Genomic DNA, 24,305 nt, shown 5'->3' with positions numbered 1-24,305 from the left:
TTCTATCCTTAAGGAACAACTAGTCAAACTCTAGGGGTGCAAAGTTAGTAATTATAAAACATAAAAAGGCATTAATGGAATTATGAATTGGTAATGGAAAACCTTAGACAAGATTGAACTTGATTCAATAGTAAAAAAATGTTTATGAAAAAATAATTCATAATAGTAAAATCAAGCAATTAGAGAGAAATGACAAACTCATATGGGTAGCATCAAAAGATGGTAGATATATTGTTAAATCTGGATATAGAGTAATCACGTAATCACTAACTCCCAAAGGTAGGAAGAAGTAAATATCCCCCTTAAACTTTGTTGGGACTCTTCCTGTATGCCAAAGGCAGGATTCATTCTATGGACTGCCTCACAAAATAGGATTTTATCTATTGATAGACTCGAAAAGTTTGTATTTGAGGGTCCTTCTAGATGTGTGCTTTGTAAACATGACAATGAAGATGTTGGTCATATCTTATTTAAATGCCCATATTCTCAATATTGTTGGGAATGGCTCCCTCATATGTTGGGTTGGACAGCTCCTCTACTAAATCTCTAGATGACCTTCTTAGGGGTTGGCCAACTATTAAGAATGGAAGTATATATGGAAAACTCTAGAGTATTTGTCCATCCATCCTTGTCTAGGAAATATGGAAAGAATTAAATAGAAGAATATTTCACAATCAAGACATGAGTGCTCTTGAGCTTACTAATAAAATTGAGGCTTTTATTGTGGAAACCTTAAACTCTCACCTCAGGAAAACTCTGAAAGAGGAAGGAATTTTTTTAGAATGGGATGGTCTAATGAAAAAGAGCTTGGAAAATCTTATTAATCCTTGAATTATGTATAAAAATAATAATAAAGATGAGAGGGACAAGTGTAGATGGATTCCTCCCCCTAGTGGGTGGGCCAAATTAAATTTTGATGGGGCCTCGAGAGGCAATCTTGGTATGGTGGGAATATATTGCATCTTTAATAATGACTCTAGCAAGTGGAAAGCTAAAAGAGCCAACTTTATTGGATCAACCACTAATAACCTTGTTGAACTAGAAGCACTAGTAAATTTAGGCTTGAATTTCGACGCAAAAAGGTCAAAATTTTGACAAGAGTAGGTCGATAAGGCGACCAAGCTTGCCGTCGGTCTTTTTTGGTCAATTTTTTGCCAGATACATTCCACGTCAAAATTTTGACAACATAAAGGTCGACTTACCGACAAAAATTTTGTCGCTTTCCCTGGTCCAAGCTGAAGTGATATTACCTCATTTGCCAGCTGTGCTCGTCAAAATTTTGACGTAAACCTTCATAGTGGTGCGTCAAAATTGCGATGAATTCAATTCACATTTCTCCTCCGGTGGCATATACGTGATGCCAAAGTGGGCCAGTTTTGTGTCAAAATTTTGACCAAAATATTGCATTTTCGTCGAAATTGCGACGAAAGCATTTTACATTTTTTCGCCATGCCATACTCGTGACGCCAAAGCAAACTAGTTTTGCATCAAAATTTTGACCAAAATATTGAATTTGTGTCAAAATTGAGACGAAGATATGTAGAAATTTCAATGAGCTATCCCATTTATTGTAAAAGCTTTGCTCTCATAGGAGCCTTCTAAACTGCACAAAACTTGATTCTAAAGCATAATTGCTTAGTGCATGAGAGTCAGGGTATCGTGCACATTTCTATCTCCACACCATTGTTTCATTTGTCACATGATTTATTTCACACAAAAAAATGGGAAGGAGGAAGAAATGTGCACGATATCCTAAGTCTCCACCGAGCAATTATGCTTTACAACTCAAATTTTGTGCAGTTTAAAAGGCTCCTATGAGAGAAAAGCCTTTGTAATAATTGGCACATCACCTCTAAATTGTTGTTCTTGCAGGGAAGAATAAAATTAGGAAAGAATTATTTATCAGGAATGAAAGCCAATAATTTCATCGATTTTTCAAACAGATAAACATGACAAAAAAAATTTACAATCCCAATCAGATCATCATAAGAGCGCATATATAACTATAACTATGTCTAAAACCAACATAATTTACAAATATCCACAATTCAAATATTATCCTTTGATGTTTTCTTTAATGCAAAGTTTTAAGTCAACTATGTTATCGCCTTGGATGTAATACCAAACTGTCATTAGGCTAAAGACTGCAGCAAGATTTACGATTTACAAATGCAAGGAGAACTACCCAACAAAAGTAGAAAATGACATGAAAAGTTAACAATCTATCAATTAACAATCTAGATGAAATATTTCTAGCAATTGAATTGTACATTATAGAAACAAAAAATTGCCTTAAAATTGACACCTCACCAGTTGTTCATTTGCATCCATAATGGCTTCACAAAAGTTGAAACCCTACGATTTGTCAACAACACAAAAGGCACTCGTAGTTTAGCTGCATCAATAAAACTAAAGTAATTCAATTGCACGGTGAGGGCAAGAGACTATCAATATCGATTATGGAGTTGCAAATAGGTAAGCGATAAACATAAAAAGGTAGTACATGGTTTTAATAACAATTGTGTTTATTTTATTGTTTTACTAGATGAAAAATTTAGTGCTAATGTGTGTCATTTGTCTTGTTAGGTGTGTTGATATTTGATTTAGTTTAGGTTGGATCACTTTTCAGTTCATTATTATTGCATATAGTTATTGCATTTTTTTGCAACTAGAAAGAAAGATTTAGTAAACTAACTGAACCTTTCATAAAATGATGAATTACATGGATCCTTTAGAAACTCAATAATTGCAATTAAATAGCTGAAACTTGGACATCATGTACCATTCAGGGATTGCAAATGGATTTAGAAATTATTCTAAAATATTGTGTTTGTAGAAAAACACAAGAAAAGATGTGCAGTCAATAGACACTTAATAAAATTGATTTAAGTGCAAGTACTATGCAACCATTGAGAAATCCAAGTATGCTTTAGGGTTGAGGGTAGTAGGGAGGAATTATGTACATAGTTAATAGTAGTGCAACATAGACTAGTTATGAGGGGCACTATGTTACACAAAGTTCTATATTGCGGGCACTTTGTGGAATAAGCAATGACAAAGAATTAGGGCATCATTTAAGTATTCTAGGTGGTACTAAAAAATTGCTAAAATTTTTGCCACATTGTCTAGAGAGAGAAATAGATTCCACATCCTTCAATCTAACCTTAGTTCTCTTTTGAAACTCTAAGTGGACTTGTGTGTTAAAGCTTTGCTAGCATTGATTGTAATAGCAAGAATGGATATTCAAAGACTATTGCAATGAAGGAAGTATGCTAGTAGAGATAAAAATGGTTTTGGGGAATATCAATGAAGATGGAATACAAGCCTTACAATCCTCTCAAGGTGATGGGATTGGGCCTTAAACTCATCCTGTACAATGCTTGAGCATATCCCAGTGTAGCTCCAACAGACCAACCAATTGATCCATACTGCATCTGAAACTCATACCTACAAAATCAACATTAGAATGAATCATTCAACATTGACACAAGCCTTAAGAAAAATAATGTCACAAATTACTGATTCTTCAAACTAAACTTGATAACCAATTCCAAATAGGGGCATAAATAATTGCAATAAATTGTAGGAACTATTTCAGCACAAATTTTTGACTTACAGGTAACAAGCTAGTCAGTTAGACAAATCATGTATTATAATTTTATGAACTTGGTTGTTCAAAAAATTTTTGTTCAATAGTTTTTTGGTTATATCAACATTTTAAATCATACACTATGATCCATCATCAAAATAAATGAGTCAGAAATTTAATTATATAAACTTTTGCAAGACGTTTTGCATTACCTACATTTCTCTGGGAGTTTAAGCTTCTTGAAGTTGAACCAAGAGTTACCAGTTTCTGCAATGAAAACTGTCTCATTTGATAGCATGGCCTACGAATAAGAAGTGTTTACTCATTAATCTATAGGAACAACAACAAAACCAAGGATTGAAGTACCGACTGAACCATAAGTCATTTTATGATATGTAGTGATTCTCAATAATTTTACCTGGATGTGTTTGAATAACAATTTGACTCTAAGAGCCTCGTTTGGAGCACCTTTCAAGGGAACACCGTGAGGCACAAATATATGCTAATAATTATTGAAGGCCATTGTATTATGCTTCAACTTCTTTGCGATGGCTTCTAAGAAGTCTCTTATTAATATACACCCAAAAGTAGGTCCATTTGTGATAGTTATGAAATTAGGCTGCACAATTATTGCCTTCTCCTTCTTCAAGAGTAATGAATATCCCATTGAGCTATATTCATTAAAAATGGGCCTTGCAAATAAGTAAGCATCTACAGACTCAACTATTTCAGCACAGAATGCAGTATCGACTACACCCCAGTAAGTTCTTATGAAATGTGGAAGAGTCTCTGAAACTTTACCCTTAGTCGATGGCATTGTGGCCACAACATAACTTGAAACATTTTTCAATTCCATAAATGCATCTTTTGCCTTAACAACCCTCAGCTTTGGACCCCTAACCAACACTTGCTTAACTGTTGCATTTAGGAACTCTATAGTTGTTTCCATAGCTACTTCCAAACTTCTTGGATCCAAGAGTGAGATTCTAAATAATGATGCTAAAAAAAGTAGAATCAAAACAAAAAGTCCATGTAGAAGAAACTAATTTACCTAAAAGGAAGAAAAAAGCCCACTTGGGAGTGAGCCATAATGGAATAGGCTCATCAAAAAACATATGGTGTGGAATGACAGGGAGATTATAGCTAATGCTGATATAAATTGGCTTACTCTCAATAAGCACTACAAAAATGGCATGATCAGTACCTTCACAATTTTTCTCAGTAGTTTTGGGTCATTAAATTGGATAGAAAATTGATAGTAAAATGTGAAACAGAACACACATAATCTCACATCAAAATAAGTTTGCATCCTACATATGAGTATGCATCAAAACTGAATTTTTACCTCCTCAATCTATCTGTACCAATAAAGAAATAAGACATTTTTGTAATACAGAAATCTTGAACCCTATTCGACTGTAATCTTTCAAACTTGCAAAATAAAACAAAAGCCATAAGAACTAAAATATAAGGATTTATTTCTAACAAACAATCACATATGCTTTGTATATACATTAGGACATGATACAGGCTATTTCACAAGCAACACTAAACATTCCAAATTTTTTCTCGTTTACTAGAGTGATGATAAACCATATACAAAGTAGAAATAGTGCAGCAAAATAGATGATTAGTATCTAGAATTTTTAATACTGAAAATTATAAAGAATGTAATACTCACAAGTGTCGCTGCCTAAGAGAATGCAACCCAAGTTTATCATTATCTTTGTAGCATTCATTACATTGGGAATATCCTACTTATTTGCAAACACCAGTAACACTACATCTCGTAGTTCATCTTGCAAGAACAAGAAACTTAAATGATAAAAAATAATTCTATGGATAACATGAAAATAATTGTTAAAAGAATGAGGACAATTTTACACATAATAACCAAAGTTGCCACCCATGAGAAAGACATGAAATCTTCTTGATCCATTAGAAAACAAGTCCTCAAAAGGAAAATCTAAAATAGAATCAGAAGCTCTAATTGCAAATGGTCATTTTCCATGGCCCTCCATCAAGTGTGAGCACCTATCCAACACAAAATGGCAATAATTAGGCATGTATCCTATAGAGATGCAATCTCTACAACAAAATGGAAAACCCTCATATTAAATGCATCACCCATGGCCTCTCATAAACCATGATTGAAGTGGAGAGATCTCTATTTCAACTAGAATACAAACATAGAATAGCCCAAAATTGTACTAGATCCATCCAATTTTAGGAACTAGCAAAGGGAATTTCCAATGGCCTCAGGAAAAACAACTCACAAAAGTGAAATAAAGATGAGGAAGGAAAACCCAAACATAACTCACATAGGTATAGCTCAATGTCACCAAACATTAGGGACTTCAAAGAATTAGTCACCCAATGGTCTAAATCTTAGACGCACTAGAGACTCTAAGAATTTATAGACCATACTTCTGCACTGATAAAAGTTCATGTTATCACCACAAAATAGAAAAAACTTTGCATAAGACTTGATAGCCCAACCATAGCTCCTTCAACCAAAATTTGAAAAACAATTATCTAGAGCATTCAGCGAGTCTAGAACCACCAACAAGAGCAAATATCCTAGCACCTAGAAGCCTAACTTAGCACTACACCAAGAGAGTCAAACCCCAAAAAAAACCATCCAATGGATCTCTTATGATGGGGTGTGTTAGGAGTATATTAAGTTCCCCTCTTTCTCTAGAGTGGAAAACATCATGAATTTTGAGTTCAAATCTACGTTATGTAATACTGCTTTACTCATGTTTAGAGACCCTTACAGTATATTCAAAGATAATTATTATATCTACTCTATAATAAATGGCAATGTAATAGCATACTAGCATCAGAGTTCATAACCCACATCAAAAGTGGTTAGTTACACAAGAAGAAGCATCAAACATGGGACATGAGAAACAAATTCAGATTTATTTGTCCTCTATTACCAGAGGATCATAGTAAGGCACAACACAAATTCTCAAATATAAATAATAGTCAACTATCACTTTACTTAGATCTCTATGAAAATGTAGCACTAAAATACAATATACATTGGAGTTAGGAATTTGGTTGACAACCAAAATCAATTGAATTGAAATAAGAAACTTCACCAAAGAATCAACTAAATATGTAATTTTAAGCATGTTTTGTTACTCAAAATGTTATGACTTCTTCCTTCTTGACCTTAAACTCGTGACATTTTTAAGTTTTACAAGGGGAAACACGATCTCTCCAACTATTGGTTCTAAATGGCTTCCACCTTAGGCACATAGAGTCTTTGAACTAGATAGATAAAATACACAACCATGCTGAAGACCATGGAAATAGAGGATAACATGGAAAATACCAAACAACAAGTTGGATGATGATGAAGACTATAGTGAAGGTAGAAGATCCCAGACATCATCAATTAATACCAAACTACCAAATGGAGTATACAAACTTGAAAAGATAAGACACACCTTACAACTAAATGAAACTCTAGAAGCTACCATCAAATGGTATGACATTGAATCATTACCAATAAATGAATACAACATAGAGAAGCTACTAGATATGGTATTTCTGTTCATTTTTCAAATGAAAGAGTGCAGTAGGTCTGCAACCATGACTAAGGAAAGTGCAATTTCACACCATTTGCCATGTTGATGTTGAGATAAAAACCTATGCAATCCAATCTCCCAAGGAATAGACAGCACCACGTATCGCCATCTTTGCCAAAACAAGATTTTCCATAAAGCGATGTTAGAATAGTTACTAAAATGGTCATAAATTATGTTGTTATAGTAAAAGAATACTTTAACTTAAGAAAAAAAACTATACAATAGTAAAACATGATATTGTGCTTTAAAAACTAAAAAGGTATCTGTAATGAAGAACTTCATTTCAACTTGCTAATTGGTTGTCACTATTAACTATAAGCTTTAAGATTAAAGTTTGAGCTTCACTTGGTTTCGAGAATAGTTAAATATTCTCTACTTAACAGGGCCAACCACGTGAAGGTGGAAGCTCATTTGGCCCCTCCCTCCCCCCCCCCCCCCCCCCTCCTAACATCACTCTAAATTCCCTATTAACATTTGATAACATTCAATTCATCCATTTTTGAAATATAACATTCAATCATTATAATCACATGATAAGATTCACTAGCATGTAAAATTCATAAACACACAACATTCATGAATAATTCAAAAGTAAGTCATTCATGAATAATTCATTAACACAATATTCATTAACAATATTTAAGAGTAAGTCATTCATGAATAATCATATCTTTTTTTCTTTCTTGTCGTATCTTTTTTTCATGAAATTTCTAAGAGGAATATCAATGTCCTCGTCATCCCCATTAACATTTAATAACATTCAATTCTTCCATTTTTGAAATATAGCATTCAATCATTATAATCACATGATAACATTCATTAACACATAAAATTCATAAACACACAACATTCGTGAATAATTCATTAACACGCAACATTCAAGAGTAAGTCATTCCTAAATAATTCATTAACACCCAACATTAATGAATAATATTCATTAACACAATATTCATTAACAATATTCAAGAGTAAGTCATTCATGAATAATCATTTCTTTTTTTCTCTCTTGCCATTTTTTTTTTCATAAAATTTCTAAGAGGAATATCAATGTCCTTATCATCCCTCTCTTGTACTGATTCTAACACATGTCTCCTCCTCATCCGTTCAGGAACATCATGAGGCCATTGCACCAAAGGGGGGTTCGCTGCAATAACAAGTACTCCATGAGTTAAATTCGCACCATTTTATATTAGTGAATTACGAGTTTTTATTTAAGTAAAAGAACTATAAATCAATAAATTAATTTAAAAGGACAAAACATAGATTTTCTTTACCTGAATGTGCAACATGATTTACCTGCTGATCAGTCTGAACATCCTCCGACACTCATTCAGCACGACATGATTCTATATTCTCAACACAAAAGGGTTACACCAAGTTCAATTAAACATGTTAAATTGTATTAATAATTATATAATTAGTTTTAAATAACAAATGAGCACCTCCATCGGTAGTACAATGCACATCAGGGGCTTCATGATGATACGTATGATCTGTGTCACAATTAACAAGTTGCATTGCAATGTCATGCACATTATTATCAAATAAATTGTTGCTCAATTATTCAATTTCTAATATATATGTTGGCATATTTACCTGTGCACATGATGCAGGAGACTATTCGGTTAGGGCAATGGAAGTTTGACGTAGGCATTCAACCACCGCTACATAGCCTTGCTTGAAGGCAATTTTTTTGTGTTCTTCTGTGGCCTCTAGAATAAAATCAGTTGACTGCATTTTTTTATTAATTAAAAAAATTATTTTCATTTTATAAATCATTTTTCTTTGCAATTCATTTATTGCTACTTACAACGCATGCTTTGATTTTTGAATATCTCCCAGAGCCAAGTTTGTGCTGCCCAACCTTTTCCAGCCTCACCTTTGTTGCCTTTGATGTGTCCTGCAACCTATGAAAAGTTTGAAACATGTTATATGATATAGATATAAAGATCAGTACTAAATAGTGGATTATTATATGGTATGAAGGTTTTAGCATAAAGTAGCATGTTCCACCAAAAATATGAAAAAAGGGAAGAAATTATAGCATCATACCTTTAATTGACATGTGTAAAATCATGCTATTTATCCATGGAGTTCATGCTAAGTATTTATCCATATTCTAAAATACCTCTCCATAAAATTACACATCAATTTCGATAGTCTATATTATCCATTGTCACAAAAAGTAAACGATAAGCTAAAAGTTGAAATAGCTAGTAGATTTTATAGATTAAATTTTTATCCCTACGTTCCACACTCAAAGTGTTTTTATCCCCAAGGCTGAAACAGGTATAAACTTGAGGGCGAATGTCAGATTTCAGATTGTTTTAGTAGCATTCCTTTTTACCCATAGCTGAAAAGTAAGTATTTTTTTGTTTTCAATTTAAAAGACATCACCTTTGTGCATCAAGTGCTTCTTTAGCCTCCACACTGCATGGAACTAATTTTATAAATGGTGGTTGTAACTGAAACAAAATCCCCACTGATTTGCTAAGATAACTAGCAACTAACAGGAACTACCTAGCATTGTTCCAGCAAAAGACTCATGACTTAAGACTTATCTTAATCTATGTTAATTTTGATTGCTTCTAGCAGTGGAGCACCATTCAGAATGTTTGAGAAGATCAAAAATGTTACATCATAGTTTGGAGGATGTTTCGTATAGTCTACATCCACAACAAACAATTTAAAAGCTGACACTTGGATAGAAAATTATTTAGATAAACTTCAACTATTCTTAAAAGTCACACAGTAAAAGAAGAATTAAGGATAGAAAAAAATAAAAAGTCAACTTTAACACTTTTACTGTAGAAATTAAGAAAATTAGTATGAGAAGGAATTGTCACAAGAACTACTAGTGGCCATTATAATGGTCTTTCCTCCCTAAAAGGATGTTCTTGTGGTTGCTGAACATTAGGGTGTGGTGCCTGACTAACTACCCCTATAGGATCAGTTATATGAGGAAATGAATGTGTGGCCAAATGCTCTATGTACTAGGGAGTGACACCATCATTCACTACATCTAGAAATTAGTCCCACCTATAAATGGTAAGGCCACTAACATCTTCCATACATCTAATTGGGTCCAATCTAGGAGAACAACCTTTCTTTACCTCCTTGGTGAAGCAGGTGTAACTACAGTACTCCTGTGATATATTGTATTGATAGTTGAACTATCTCTAGACATGGGTTAGTAGAAATCTCTCTATGTTCAATGGAGAATGGCCATTCAGTGGGTAAGATACCAATATGAATCCTAGCTAGGAGAAGACATCATCTTATGGCTCTATGCCTAGCCATCGTCTATAGGTAACATACATAATGTCATCCAAATGAAGTCTCAAATAGTTTTTCTTACCTAGTGTAAATATAAATATATAAATCTCTCCACAATATCAATAAATATAAATCTATAAGTGTTGTTGTTAGTCCTCAAAGATAGGAACGTGATTGTTGTCAATAACTTTTGTTTCTGGCATTGAACGTGATGCTTATTACTTTTAGGAGATTGACATTTAGTAAAATTCTTGCAAAGTTTTTCAAAAAAATTGTACTTGTCATTACAATTACTGAATATCATTTATCACCTATACTGCTAACACATACAACTATGGTACATGTAGTTGAGCATTACTATATTTTCAAGATATAATATAGCTATATGTGAAGTTATAAGCGCACTATTTATATCTTATGTAGGATTTATGCCCAGATTGAGATATATACAGTTGTGTTAGCATTGAGATTGAGATTTATAAGCAATTGTGTCAGAATATGAATTTAGTATTTATAAGCAGTTGTGTCAGTTATATCTTATGTAAGATTTATGCCCAGATTGAGTTTGAGATTTATAAGCAATTGTGTCAGCGTATGAATTACATACCTTTCATCAATAGATAGATTAAATTGAGCTAGTTGAAATTGTTGATACTGAAGTTGAACCCTAAATTTTTTCATTAATGTACTAGTAGTTAATACTATTGCATACCTTTTTGGATTTTTTGGTGTACTTTCTTCTGGATTTGCTGGTGTACTTTCTTTTGGACATTCCCTTTTCTCCTTTGCATCCAAAATGAACTCATTCCAATCGCTCACTAAAACAAAGCAAGGATGCTTGTACTTTAGGTTTAGGAAGAGGCTCTTTCTATATGTGCCCCTCACAACCTTAAGATGTCTGGAAGCTTTTTGTAACAATTTCTTACGATCAAAAATATTACTACCAAACTCATGCTCTATATCTTTGATGAGCTCATCTTTTAATTTTTGATCTTGGTAGTTCCACCTTTTAAGAAAAAACACAAAATTGTTAGATATAGCTAGTATAAGAAAAGACCCGAATGAAAGGAAAAATGTTGCACCAATTAATGATATGAAAAAAAACAATGGGATAAAATTAGTTTAGTTATGATGTTCCACCTTTTACGTATGGTGGGCCCGAATCTTCGCAGTGTGAGGTCATAAAGCCTCCTATAAAATGTATCATTTCCTACAAAAAATGTCATGGGATAATTAATAGTAAGAACCATTAAAATGAATCATGCGAAGAATACTTTTTATAGTGAATAAAAAATACATAAAATGAGATACATTTCATCTTTTTAGTGATCTATTTCAGGGTTGGAGGATCAACTTGACCAAAATTGACCAAAAAAGAAGTTTTGAAAAATAATTTAAAATGTCTAAAACCAGTCAAACTCTACCAAGGTTCTATTGCTGATGTTTTGAAACTAAAAAATGTATTGTGACTATATTAATCAGTATACCTTGAAAAAAAAATATAGTCTTGCCATGACCTTCATTTTTTGTCATTCTTAATTGATGTTGTCACTAATCATACCTAGGATATTATAGAAAAAAAATATTGCTAAAATAGATAGTGAAGCTGAAAGTGAGCACTCTAAAACTCTAATAGGCAATAGCAATGATGTGGGAAATCATTGAAAATTGAACATTGAATATGAAAGAACACTCCCACTTTCGGTTCTCTATACAAAAATTGGTTAGTATCTTCTACTAAAAGCATGAAATTGCAATGTACCAAATTACTGGTATAGACAAAAGTTCATTGATAATTCAGATGATCCTACCAAACCACTTCCTATCATGTTTACGTCTTGCAAGAAAATCCTTATTACAATATAAAAAAATATTATTTAAAGTACCTGGAATCTTAGGACATTTCAAAGGCATTGATTCATCATCGTCAATCAACAATGATGTCTGCATAGCTCCCGTGCTAGAAATACAAGTAGCTCTAGGAAATGACGGTGAATTATCACCAATACATGCACTATGATCCGCATTTAGCGGAGTACTAGATGGTGCATCTCCTACCACAAAAAAAACAATACACTATGTGATGCACCCAAGATTAAAGTACATATTATCAACTCATAATTAACACAAAACCAAAAATAGCAAAACAAGGATTTACTAGCTAGACGTCCCCTTATTGCTGACATTGCAGACGGCAATCTCGTACGAGCATCCGTCAACCTCCTAGGAGTCTCTTGCATTGGATGACTTGAACAATACATTGTGAGCAAAGACATTCTGAAATAATAAAAGTAAGAGTTATGAATTTTTGAATGTTTGAAATAAAAAATTCCTTCTAACTTGTCAACTAAAAGATTATTTTACCAGTGGCAGTCAGAGCTCTGCTACTACCGGCCTCACCGCGTTGTCCTTGACCAAGTTATAGATCAGTTGCCAAAAATTCCTGTATAACAAGAATTTAGTAGTTAAAATTTCTTACAACTCTTTAAAAAAATTTCATCAATAAAGTATTTTTGCCAATATTACATATTTTACTTCACAACATAAAATATTATAAAATAAAAATCTTTATTAAACTTTTCTGATAACTAAATATTCATTGGAGCTTACTTCATAATGACGAACTTGTGCTCTCAAATCTGATAGCCTCTTCATCATCTCCTTAAATTCCATATTTGCCTCATCCAAAATTTTCATTGCTTCTAAATTAATTTTTTTTAATTTTTTCTTCAACATTTTTATGAAATTAGGAGTTTCAGCAATATCCTCATCAGAAGGCATAGCTAGTGGCTCGACACTTACTAATACTGGTTTACCCTTATCTTGAACATCAAATTGTGAGAGAAATATCTGTAAAACTATCATAAAAACTAAAAAATTGTAACTAAAATAACGTAATAATATAACATTTTTCAACTATCAAATTTGTACAATTTCAACAAGGTTTACCCTCGCTGAAAAAGGGGTGGGAGTAGCATCCTGGTGACCTCTATCATCTGTCAGATCCATATCGTCCTGTCACAAAGATTAAACAATAAAAATTCAGCTAACTGAAAGCAATAGACAGCAAAAAAAAACTTATTAACAAAATGGTAAATAGTACTTACACCGTAAATAAAATAACATAATAATATAACATTTTTCAACTATCTAATTTGTACAATTTCAAAAAGATTTACCCTCGCTGAAGAAGGGGTAGGAGTAGCATCCTGGTGACCTCTATCATTTGTCGGACCCATATCGTCCTATCACAAAGATTAAACATAAAAAATTCAGCTAACTGAAAGCAATCGACAGCAAAAAAAAAACTTATTAACAAAATGGTAAAGAGTACTTACAGTCCTCATGATAGTAACTTTATTTGTATCAATGTGATTTAAATGGTAATTGATTAGCAGTTCTTCCCCTGCACTTATTGATTTTATTGTACAAACAAAAAATTCATTCCCCTCACATGCCTCAAATATGCAATTGAGTTGCTTACTAGTTGAAGAAGGTCACGTACTATTTATAAAACTTACAATATTACCTATTGCTTTTGGTCTCCCATCAATGTACATAGCAAATCTTTTACTTTGATCTTTTTTTTTTCGTTGTATATAATTAGCTGATACCCCATACCTACGCATACTTTTTTTATACCGAACAATCCACATCCAATCATTGTAATTGTAACATGGACCAACATACTTGAACAATTTGACAACTTTGTTGTAACCTACCTTTATCCCATCCATGGAAAATAGGCCCAAACCATGTAATGAGGATGGAGCAATGTGATATATCCTCTCATTAACACAAAAATCTGTGTTAATTGGAGGTAGCTCATTGGGTACCCATTCTTTCTCAATGTGTGAGTACCGAAAGGGCACCTTGATGTTGCCTTTGGTCTCATCATCATAAGAACATGAACCCCCATTAGCAAGGAAAAATTGCATGTGTTTATCAAATTTTTTTCTATTCTTTTGACCTCTAGTTAATCTCCCTATTTTAGCCATACTACATGTAGAGCTTTCATCTAATAGTTCCTCATTTCCCTCATTCGATGTAGATAGATCTGACAAGTACCTATTTGGTGGGTCCTACAATCCACCGAATAGAAAGTGAAAGTGAAAAATATAAAATGTAGTAAGTTGAAAGTGATTATACAATTATATTTCTATACGGACCTTCTTTGTCTATATATACATTATATGATTATATAATATGTCTATTTATAACATATGTGCTCAATGATAAACAAGAAGAATATAAGAAAATTATGTCTATTTATTGACTTATACTTGTTGATCCATGTCACTGTGCACAACCCACGCCAAACGGGTCAAATTTCTTGTAGTCAATTGACTGTTTGCAAAAAGGGTGACAATCAGACACAATATAAACATTGGTAATTATAAATAACATATGTTGTAATCATTAGAAATGAACACAATAAATATTTAATCAAATTTCCTAAATATGTTAATCATTTACTTTAAGTTAGCTAAAAATTATGTGATACACATTTGCTACAAATAACTTAGAAGACAACATGAACAATAGGTAACATCGCAAACATGAACAAATTTCCCTTATATATGGAATGCAAGATCATCAACAGAAGGGGTGACGATGTACCTGTAGTCAATTGACTATTTGCAAAAAGGGTCATAATCAGACACAACATAAACATTGCTAACTATAAATAACATATGTTGTAATCTTTAGAAATGAACACAATAAATATATAATCAAATTTCCTGGATATGTTAATCATTTATCTTAAGTTAGCTAAAAATTGCATGATACATGTATGCTACAAATAACTTAGAAGACAACATGAACAATATGCAACATCGTAAACATGAAAAAATTTACCTTAATATATGGAATTCAAGATCATCAATAGAAGGGGTGACGATGTTTTTAGTCATTGATTATCTTCTTCTTCATCATGATCATCATCAACATCATCGCCATCATCACCATCATCATCACCATCATCATCGCCATCATTATCGCCATCATCACCATCATCATCACCATCATCACCATCGACATCATCATCATCATCATCATCACCATCATCATCATCATCATCACCATCACCATCATCGTCATCACCATCATCTTGATCTTCATCATCTTCAATATATTCTTCTTGCATAACATTATACTTTATCGGCCTTCCTCTTGGATCATGTCTAACAACAAATGACCAACCCTATTTATTTGGAACCTCTGAGTAAAACACTTGCTCACATTGTCTTGGAAGAACATAGGGCTCATCTCCAACTGGCTCAAATGACCTTGTATTGATCATTGTAAATCCATTATCATGTTGAATAACCGTTCTGTTTGGATCATTTTGATTTAGTCGTAACCTGTACCATTTGACGATGAATAGAACTACTTTGAAGGTGTTAAATTCACACTCAATTATATCATCCAAGATGCCATAGTATTGATTTTGAGATTTTTGAGGATGTATGTCGTTTCTAGATGATATATTGGTGACCTCGAAAATTGCAGTTATACCAGAATCACAAGTTTTCTTTGTGTCATCCAATCTTTTTATGCAAAATTTGTGACCATGATAGTACATAGCTTTGTGGTGCTTGACCTACAATTTTTGAAGTGTGTGTAAATTATTTGCATCGTGAGTTGATATGAAACATACGTCGAGTTATGATCATTAATAAATTTCTACGTACCTCTCAACCTCTTAAACCCTTTACTAGATCAACTACCATCGGCATAACATTGGAATCTCCATTACGATGAGCTTCTGTAACCAATGAAGCAACACCTTCCCATGTTAATGAGTAACCATTTTATTGACATTTTTCAATCCATTCCATCATCCAATCAAGATTGTTCGCAATATACAAATGTATTGCATCCCACTCTCGACCGCCTGTTTCAAAAAAATACACCAATTAAAAATAACTTATATTGAAGATTTATATGAATTAATTAACTACAATAACATCTTAGATTTACCTCTCACTTTCCTCGATCTACCTTTGCCCATAAAGTACTCCCCTTTGAATTTGTTAATTGAGTTGGGATCCCAAATACGATCTACATGGATGTTTGCTGTAAACTTAGGAAGATATTCAGTAATGTACACCATGGTCTGGTATACCATATATCCCTCCACCATAGAACCCTCGGGATGTTCTTTCTGTCAAACCAAGCCTTTCAAAAATTTCAAGTGCCTCTCAACCATCCACATTGACCTGGTTGGTACAGGTCCACACAATTCAATCTCCTCAACTTGATGTATGAGGTAGTGTTCTTGTGCATTGAAAAAACTTGGAGGTAGAGACTTTTGCATTTCACACATTAGAAGAGGAATTTTTCTCTTCCAATATTTTATATCTTCTTTATTGATTTCTTTAGATGACAACCACCTCATGTATTTTTCAAGATCATATATAACTTGTTTGACATTGTTGGCAAAGTGGTGTGGGAGAGATAGAGGTAGAACGTACTGCAATATTTGTAAAATGATCTTGTCAATATTTTATAAAAGAATGCAATTGAAACTACATGCAATATATAAATATATAGTGAATACAAAATAACATGAATTACCTTAATAAATGTATGTCGATCATGTGTTTTCAACCCTGGCCCAAATTCACTTTTATTTGATATGACATTGTTTATGTTCGTAGCAAATCCTGTGGGAAATCATTTTTTTTTTATTACTTCTTTTATAGCATTGCTCTGTTGCTCTGACAATAACCAACTAAGGGCACTTGTATCAATCTGATCTCCATTGTTATTTGGTCGAATACCATTTTTCATTACATGGTTGGATTCTTTGATGTCACTACAAGTTTTGATAATTTTATCTTTGTCATGCCTTCCATCCAAGATTTTTCATAATGTCTCTGCTACATTCTTTCCAATATGCATAGGATCAAATAAATGCACAATTCGGAGTTGCTCATAGTATGGAAACCTAGTAAATTGTGTAGGACAACTTTTTAGTCCTTTTGGAAGTTGGACATTGATGTCTTGTGACCTTCACAACCATCAATCACATCATCAATAAACAAAACACAATATCAAAATATAAATTTGAAACAAAAATCATCAAATGGAATGGCATTACCTCGACAATTTATTTTATTGTATGCCAACTTCCATAGGCAAGGTGTCATTCTCTGTGGCTTTGACGTAGTCTCTTCTAGACCATTGAAAAGATGTTTTTCGGTAATTTGGTACTTATGATTTCTATGCAGAAAGTGTCTATTCTCATCAAACACTTGCTTTCTTCAACTTTTTGAATGATGAGATTTCGTCTTTAGACCACAAAATAGACATGCAAATTTACCCTTTGTCTGAAGACCTACAAGATCGTGTATAATTGGATTAAATGTGTTAACTTTGACATACCAAAAAAGAGGTGTCAAGAAGAGAACATACCACAAAAATGTGTTAGCCCAGGGGCATCGTGTTTTGTCCATACAAGCATTGCATGAAACTAAAATTGTCTTTGTCCTATTGGTCTACAAATGTCATACATAGCAACCCCATTCCATAACACCACCAACGCATCGATAAGGGGTTCAATATATACGTTGATATCTTTGACTTGGTACTTACCTAGTTGAATGAGAAAAAACATTACATAATTATTTTGACCGTTTGATGGATTAGTAATAATAAATTAATTTAGATGACCACTAAATCAAAAAATACCTGGAACAATCAGTGTCAACATTATGTTCTCTCTCTTTATGGACAACCAAGGAGGTATGTTATTGTTGATAACAAAAGCAGGCCACACTGAGTAAGTAGATCTCATCTCTCCATAAGGATTGACACCGTCTGCTGCCAATGAAAGCTTGAGATTACGAGGTTCTTCTTTAAAGTGTGGCCATTTTTTCTCTATTTCCTTAAATGTCAAACCATCTGCAGGCATTCGTATAATGTCATCTTGACTTCTATTGTGTGCATGGTAATCCATAAATTGTGCCAAGCTATTGCACTTGAATAATCGTTGCAGACATGGAATAATGGGAATTTTCTGAAGAACCTTGCAAGGCACCTTTTTTGTTAATTGATCTGATTGATATCTACTGATATGACAAGTAGGGAATTATGTTGTAAATTCATCCTATTTATGATATATAATATGATTGTTCAGACATGCATCTATTGTTTGATACTCCATTCCAATATCTTTCATGATGGCAAATAATTCTCGGTACGAGCGAGGTAGAATGTTTGATGATGGTAACAAATGCTCACCTATCAACCTACGATCAAAAATATAATTTCTTAATTTAAAGAATATTAATTGCTACATGAACCCAATGTTAATTGTAAGGGAACTATGAGTAAAATAATGAAAGAAGATGGCATACCTTAACATACGTTTCATTGCTACATTGGATAAACCATTCATAACCTTCAAGTTCACCAATAGCAATACAGTGGCAAGAAGAGTTGTTTTTGAGCCTTCATATAGGGACTGGTGTGCCTTCTCAAGTAAAGGTACATCAAAGTCTACATCATCATCACCACCATCATCATCATCATTATCATCTTGATCATCGTGATCTTCATCATCTTGATTTTCTTCCATGGTATCATTACCTTCTACTTCAATATTCACACCTCCATGTTCCCTCATTTGGAAATATGCATTCTCTGAATTGTCATGGTCCATAACATGAAACTCAGGGATGTTGACCTATATGAAAATGATGACTTTATATTAACCATGACCATGATGTCATCATCAAATCATGTCTTATGTAATTTATAAACTATTAAAATACATACCAATGGATGATACTCATTTCCCCCTTCAATGTGACCATGTTGCCTACAATGTTGCTCAGCTGTTGTGATTAGATATGTTCGAGTCTTTAAGCCCTTACACATTTTGTAAGGACAATAACATTTTCCATCACCTTTTTTTTTTAAGTTAGACCATAGTCTAGCAATTGTCTCCCTATTTTTTTGTGCATTGATATCGTCAGACATGGTCTTTCTTGAATGGAATGACTCATTGGTGGAAGAAGGATGATTTGTTTGCAACCTGCAGATGGAGTAGTAAGAGGAAGACACATATAAAAAGGAGTTAGGTCTCTGAACCAAGTAGGAGTTAAGACATGCTAGAGTGGGGTCAGCCCAAGATATTTTGGAATCTTGAAGAACCTGGTAAAGGGTATCTGGAAAGGTGAAAATAAACAAGTATTTTTACAACTACAAAGGAGGAATTGAGAGCATTATAAATAATGAAGAAGAAACTTAAATCCATACAACTTCACCTCTATTTACAATTTGACCTTTCTGCAAGTGAAATATGACAATATACAAAATTGCCAATCACATTTTCACTTAAAAAAGAACATCAAATATACCTTTGCTACAATATCTTCTTCAAATTCTTCACTATCAGATTCTTTAGAACTACAAGCTCCTATGCAGAAAAAAGATGAGATGTAATAAGTAATTTTAGATGGGCAATATTTAAACAAATCAACTATCAAAAAAACAATTTATGAAATTCAGTTGCTTTATTATGTACTGAAGACTTGGCAAGATGTTCCCAAGTCTATCTATAGAATGCCTATCTGCATGGTTGTTTGCAAATAGTCTAGTATGGTGTCTCTTTTGAACAATAAAAAATATCACTGGGGCTGGTAATTTGGCTCAAGAGATGCACAAGCCTGTTGACACCACAGAACTTTTAGTTCATCATATAGCATTCAGCTGTCTTCTTTAACAAAATCCAAAGAGAATACAAACAAACTAATGAGTCATGTCTATCTCAATTGAATAGCAAGTACTATAGTGAGTATTAGGAAACTGACCTTGCGAATAGCATCCAATTCATAAAGTATTAGGAAAGTAACCTTGCTAATTAGTTTAACATAGATTGGTGAACAGAAAATTCATAATAAAAATCTGATTTTTTCCACACTTGTTCAAACCATATAATGAAACGACAAAGAATGAATTGTATACAAAGACCATATTGTAGGCTTTCCAAGTTGAAAGTGAATAGATGACCTTTATAGGGTGTTGTACCAAGTGGAGCAAGTATGTGAGAGCTTGAAGATGAAGGGCTCCTATTTTGGGGCCAATATTTGGTGGTTTCGAGGTGCCTAAGGAGAACCTTTGATGCTAAGTCTTAGTTATGTAGACTTTGGCGAATCTGGTGAGCTTTCTACGAGTTTGTACCTATTGTATCAGCAGCCACTATGCCCTATTCTAGACCTTCAGTATTCTAATTGACATCAATTATAAGTGTGCATCCAGATGTTAGCTGCAATTGATTGGGGTGGCTTTTAGTGTGTATCAGTCTAATTTAACATGTGTGATGGAAGTATCAATGTGTTATCAGCATCTTATATTATTTAGAAGAGGTGTAGTTCAGTGGGTAAATGTTCAGTCATTGTGGGAATGGTATTCTATGCTTTCTGTTAGGTTAATTTGTGTTGTTGCAATAGTCTGATTTTATAATCTGAATGTTGTATTAGTTTGTTTCAATAATGTTCTTTTTATTTTGCTATATTGTAATGCATCTCACTATAATGTCCCCTTTTTGACATGACATTCAATAATAAAAATCAAAAGTAAAAATATAAAATATAAGAAATTAAAATAACATGTAATATAATTATAATTTAATTAAGTTTAGTGAATGATAAAAATGAATGCAATAAAGAGTTATGAGTATTGAAGGATTACGATATAACGGAGAGACCATTCTATGAGAAGAGAACATGAAGGAAGAAAACAATCATTTGGAAATAAATTATTATTCCGTGAGGCAGCAATGAAGGGTGGTGACTCAATCCCTTTTGAAGGGTGGCAATTCTTTTATAAATAAAATATAAAGGGAAGATCAATAGAAATTCACCATCAAATGTCATTTCATTCAACTAGATACAAAATCATAAATCCATTCAAGAATCAATTTATGAAATCATTACACACCAATATATCAAATCAGTATTCATTCAATCATCACTATCAACATTTGTTAAATCATCAATCCTGAATCCATCAAAGTAAACCATTCAATTGTCCACCTATCATCAATTGGGAATCAAATATCAAAATAACCAAACAATTAGACCAGCAAGCAAACAATCAGTCACTTATACAGGAAAATATCAACTATTCAAGTATCAACCATTCTAGCATCCAATCATTTAAATATTTATAATTAAGACATCAATTGGTTAAGCATCCACCCATCAATCCTTCAAGAAATGATAATAAAGAGAAATCAGACAATTGACAATGATCTATCAAATACATCAAGATATCAGTTTTGAATTCTAGTTAGTACATGCAAACTGGACAGGTTCTGGGCCCATAGGTTAGGCTAAGGATTTGAGGCAATATTTATGATACATATTCCACAAAAATTAGCATAATTGGTATAAATACTAGGTCGTTACTACAGAGCATAAAAACTGGTTGATTAGGACATTTAGCAATTCTCGATTTGGGTACTCCATTTCAAGTTATTTAAATTGTTTTGTCCAATGTAGGTTGATGCTTTTTAGTTTCAATGTTAAAACCCAAACTGTCATATTTGGTAGGCATGTTTGTTCTTATAGCCTTAAATTCATTGACTGTGATTTTAAGAAAAATCTACGGCAAGACTTATTTTTCAGATGCATGATGAGAAACGATTTCCACATTGAAAAGTTTTATGAGAATTCCTAGGTTCAACAGCTATGTCTTTTCTAGGGCTTATAGCATCTCTTCTTTTGAGCTTATGCAAGTGACAAAGTATGAGAAGGGTAGACTTTAGCAATGGCTATTGCTTTTTTTATTATTCCATTATTTATTATTTTTCTTATCTCATATCTATGTTTATTTTATATTTTTCATTTCCACGTAAATTGTGGCCTGAGGGGCCACACCTTTTTATATTGATTTAAGAAAAAAGATCACACATAAGGGTGCATCTATAGCTAACTACTTAACATCTAGAATCATATTAACAAAAAGGTTCATATTCATTCTCAAACATATTAAATTGTACATCAGCATAGCCACCAGGGCTAGCCTCCAAAAGTAACCTAGAAAATTTCCACTATTCAAAAGGGTGACAAGAATGATAGTCCATCTTGCAAAAACCATTTTCCACACCGATACACAAGCTTTCTCAAGAGTATAGAGAATAGCCCAAGCTTCCATCTAATTTTTAGAATGAGTACTTAAGGAAGTAGAAAAGAAAAACTTAAATAGGGCTTAAAATTCCACTACTAGTACCACCCATTCCTGTTGGACGTGGATTACTCCTTGAAAACCCATCTATATTGATTTTGAGGAAATCATTTGGGAGGGGAGACACTAACCTAAATGGATCAATTTCTTGACTTGCTGAACTCTGGGACTAAACCTATTTTGTGAAGAAAGAGAAAAGCATTGATCCAAGTGATTAGCAATGTGGAGATCCAAATGAACAGTTGACTGAGATAGCTCTTGTTTCGACAGACCACCCTCTCATAAAATCTCATTCATATTATAATCTTGCATGATCTTATCATAGCAATGGTGATTATGAAATTGTTGGCTGCTACTACATGGCATTAGTCAAGGAAAGCCAGAAGCCACAAGATTTTGTGTTGCCATACTTTTGGTTGGGACAGGTTAAATGAAATTGGGAGATCTAAAGAGTTCTCTTTGAAATTTTGAAAAGGTTCTAGAGGTTCACATTGAGAACTATGAGAGCTTGAAAGTTGTAGGCCATATATGTGCTCAACAAGGGCAGCGAGAGAAGGCTTTGGAAATTCTAAGAAAGGCAACTCGCATAGATCCACATGATGCTCATTCCTTTATTAAGATGGGTGAGTTATTGATATCATTAGACCCCAGTGCAGCCTTAGAATATCTTAACACAGCAAAGTCTCTTTTGAAGAAGACCAAAGAAGATGTACCCATTGAATTGTTAAATAACACTGGGGTTCTTCATTTTGAGCATGATGAACTAGAGTTGGCTCAGGAAAATTTCATGGAGGCATTAGGAAATGGTGTTTGGGTTGAATTCATCAATAAAAGCCCCAGTATCAATTCTGAAGTTTTTCTTGTGTGTTTAAAGGACATGGAATTCTTCCATCGACTAGAAGAAGAAGGTGTTTCACTTGAGTTTCCATGGGATAAAGTGACAACACTATTTAAATTGAGTTTCTTTTTAAATAATTTTTAAATATAATTTAAAATATGAATTTATCCATGAGAAATCCAATGAATAGGTGCTCCTGCATCATAGACGGGGATGTTGATGCAAGGTATGATGTTACTGACTTCCCTCTTAGCGCCCTGGTCCACCAACTCATACATGAAACCATGGGACAAACAAGAAAAAATGTTGGATTTAAAAGCTTTTTCAATCAGTTATTAGGAGTATGAATGAGGTCTACATGTCAGATTTGAATGAAGCCCTGAGATTCATTCAAAGCTCCCACACCAATATCGGCATGGAGGCTTCGAGTGAAGCCCCTTGGGACCTTCATTCAAAGAGTTGGCTTCATTTGAAGCCCCTAAAATTTAGCTTCCCCACTTTCCATCTGATTTCTTCATTATGGAAAGTGGGAACCATTATTGTGGCCCTACCCAAGAAGAAAATTTTATCACCTAATTTTCCTTTTGTTTACTTCATGATCTTTCTATGAAGAAAATAAAATAATAACTAACATTTTCTATGTTTCAAACTTCTATATTGACTAAAAAACATCTACTGAAATAACTTTATTTGACAAATTCCATTAAAAAATTATAATCTTTTTGAACCTAGACTTATATTAGACATTTTATAAGTTACACTAGATTAACATGTTTAAAAGTAACTACACATATCTAAATGT

At 33.2% G+C, this 24,305-nt stretch overlaps 1 pseudogene; it reads right to left on the bottom strand.

Annotated features, from left to right (window-relative positions):
- Positions 1–3,326: 3,326 nt before the first annotated feature.
- On the bottom strand, positions 3,327–12,704 carry LOC149580034 (pyruvate decarboxylase 2-like; annotated as a pseudogene).
- Between the last annotated feature and the right edge of the window lie 11,601 nt (positions 12,705–24,305).

This window comes from Cupressus sempervirens, chromosome 1 (genome assembly GCF_028749045.1).
Source record: "Cupressus sempervirens isolate cs-2001-9-10 chromosome 1, ASM2874904v1, whole genome shotgun sequence".
Taxonomy (NCBI): domain Eukaryota; kingdom Viridiplantae; phylum Streptophyta; class Pinopsida; order Cupressales; family Cupressaceae; genus Cupressus; species Cupressus sempervirens.
The sequence above is the reverse complement of the archived record's forward strand: the minus strand, read 5'-3'. Positions and strand labels throughout refer to the sequence as shown.